At 38.8% G+C, this 2,640-nt stretch overlaps 1 long non-coding RNA gene across 1 annotated transcript; it reads right to left on the minus strand.

The window, feature by feature from the left end:
* Positions 1–1,743: 1,743 nt before the first annotated feature.
* Positions 1,744–2,351, minus strand: LOC108946678 (uncharacterized). The gene is made up of 2 exons (XR_001971021.2): positions 2,281–2,351; positions 1,744–2,179 (listed from the first exon to the last, which is right to left on the minus strand). It is a non-coding gene; the product is annotated as an uncharacterized lncRNA (long non-coding RNA).
* Between the last annotated feature and the right edge of the window lie 289 nt (positions 2,352–2,640).

Raw genomic sequence — 2,640 nt, forward strand, 5'->3', positions numbered from 1 at the left:
CTGGCCAAAATACTCTGGATCAATTCATAATGTATTCAATGCATATTTAGAAGATTAGATTACTGCTAAAAACAACTGATATTCTTTACAGTAGACGATAATTTACTTTCCTTCTAAGACATGTAGGAAATTCACATACAATAGGAAGAAATCAGAAAAGGAAAATAGTAAAGCACCCTTAAGCCTATTAAATTAGATAATATAGCTACACTGGATCAGTAGTTCATAAATTAGAAGCAACAATAAAGTTAAACCCTATGTGCTCTGCATTTTGTCCAAACTAGTGGTTTTCTTGCTTCAATCATGAGTATGGAGCAACTGCAATAATATCTTTTGATGTTATACACCTTGCCCAAGTATGATTGTATTTTGTTTAGTAGTTTTAGGAAATTTCAGATTGCAAGGCCTTTGGCTAGTCTTTAAAAATAGCAGCAGCAACGAGCAGAGTGTATATGCAGTAGCAACAAAGTACAACAACAACAACATACCGAGTATTATCCTACACTGTGAGGTCTGGGGAGGGTAGTGTGTACGCAGACCTTACCCCTACCTTGTGATTATAGAGAGGTTGTTTCTAATAGACCCTCGGCTCAGGAAAGCATAAGCACCACATTAATAAAAATATAGACACGAAGGGGTAGTACCAAAAAGGCATATAAAAGCAGAATAAAAACAACAAGATAGTAAGGTGATCAATAATGAAAGAAAATAACGGTTAGTCAAAAAAACCTACTACCAACAGAAAGCGAGACTGCGTGCCAATACTACTGTTATGAACACTCTATACTACCTACTCTACTACCATAATCCTCGACCTCCATAACTTCCTATCAAGGGTCATGTCCTCGATCAGCTGAAGTTGCGCCATGTCTTTCCAAATCACCTCTCCCCACCTCTTCTTTGGCCTACCTCTACCTCTCCGTAGGCCCTCCAATGTCAACCTCTCACACCTTGTCACCGGGGCATCTGTGCTCCTCCTCCTCACATGACCAAACCACCTAAGCCGCGCTTCTCGCATCTTGTCCTCAATAGGGGCCACACCTACCTTATCGCGAATAACCTCATTTCTGATCCTATCTAATATGGTGTGACCGCATATCCATCTTAACATCCTCATCTCAATTACCTTCATCTTCTGGACATGAGCGATCTTGACTGGCCAACACTCAGCCCTATACAACATCGTTGGTCAGACCACCACTCTGTAGAGCTTACCCTTAAGTTTCGGTGGCATCTTCTTGTCACACACAAAACACTGAAAGCGAGTCTTCATTTCATCCATCACGCCTCAATCTCCCCATCCCCCTGAATAATAGACCCAAGGTACTTAAAACTACCTCTCCAATGGATGACCTGTGAATCCAGCCTCACATCCCCTTCCCCTCCTCGAGTCTCGCCACTGAACCTACTCTCTAAGTATTCTCTCTTGGTCTTCCTCAATTGGAAACATTTAGATTCCAGAGTTTGCCTCCATAGCTCTAATTGCGCGTTCACACCGTCTCGTGTCTCGTCAATCAATACAATATCATCTGCATATAAAACAAAAAGAAAAAAAATAGCAGTAGTGAAGCAGAGAAAGAAGGGAAAGACAACAGCAATGGACAAGAAGAATGAGAAAACAGCTCCATAAAGAAGAAGAAGAACTTTCATAAGAAGTTCAAGAACATGAAGAAGAACAAGTAAAAAGTCACATACTGAGAAGATGGAATATCTTCAGGGATATGTTGCATTCGAGTTTCATCATTTTCATAGGCGTCAAAGTGATCTTTTTTCAATCTACTCTTGTGCTTTCACCAGGCAGCTTGAACTGATTCCAAATTCCATTTTTTCAGGCTTCGAAAATATCATATTTATCCTACAATTGGTGTCAAATCTGTTAGTGCAGAAAATATGAAAGATTTTCAACCAAAAATTAAAAATTAAGAAGTTCAGGCCTTGATATATTCCCATATATCCTCTTTTGTGTCCATCTTCCTCCAATCCAAAAGATCAAGAGGACATAGAGTCGCACTCCTTTCCGATGTGCCGAGGAAGCTTCCAAACTCTATCACAACCTCTTCACTAGGACCAACGGGCTGATTTAAGTTGTTAAGTAAAATCAATTTACGCTCATGTCGTCTATGTACATTTTTCATCTTTGTTTTACCTCTTTTTCTTGTTTGATTAGAAGGGCCTTCAACTATATGAACCAAAGAAAACCACCAAATCACTATTGCTGATACATTTGCTTTGACTGAAATAGGATGTAAATATTTCTAGATAAAAAATATATGTTCTTACCTTGTTCTTCATATTGCTCATCTTCGATAGGAGCTGTAGAATCCAACTGAACTTGTTCCTCTATTACTTGTTGTCACGATTCAATTCCATTTTAGGCCGTGATTGCGCCCAGCACCATTGCTAGGCAAGCCAGCAGTGAACAATCTAGTGATTTTCCTATTTCAATAAGTTTTTCCCAAGTAAATAACTTTCCTTAATTTAATAGGTTTAGTAAGAAACAGATTTCAATAAATAAAACGAAAGCAGCTGAATGTACTTATGGCCATAGGAATAAAACCAAAATCATAAGTCTACTAGTGTGTGCCAAGATCAGGTGTCACAAGTGTGTGGGCTACTAGTAGAATATACAAAAGATCTATA

Source organism: Nicotiana tomentosiformis, chromosome 7 (assembly GCF_000390325.3).
Source record: "Nicotiana tomentosiformis chromosome 7, ASM39032v3, whole genome shotgun sequence".
NCBI classification, from domain to species: Eukaryota; Viridiplantae; Streptophyta; class Magnoliopsida; order Solanales; family Solanaceae; genus Nicotiana; species Nicotiana tomentosiformis.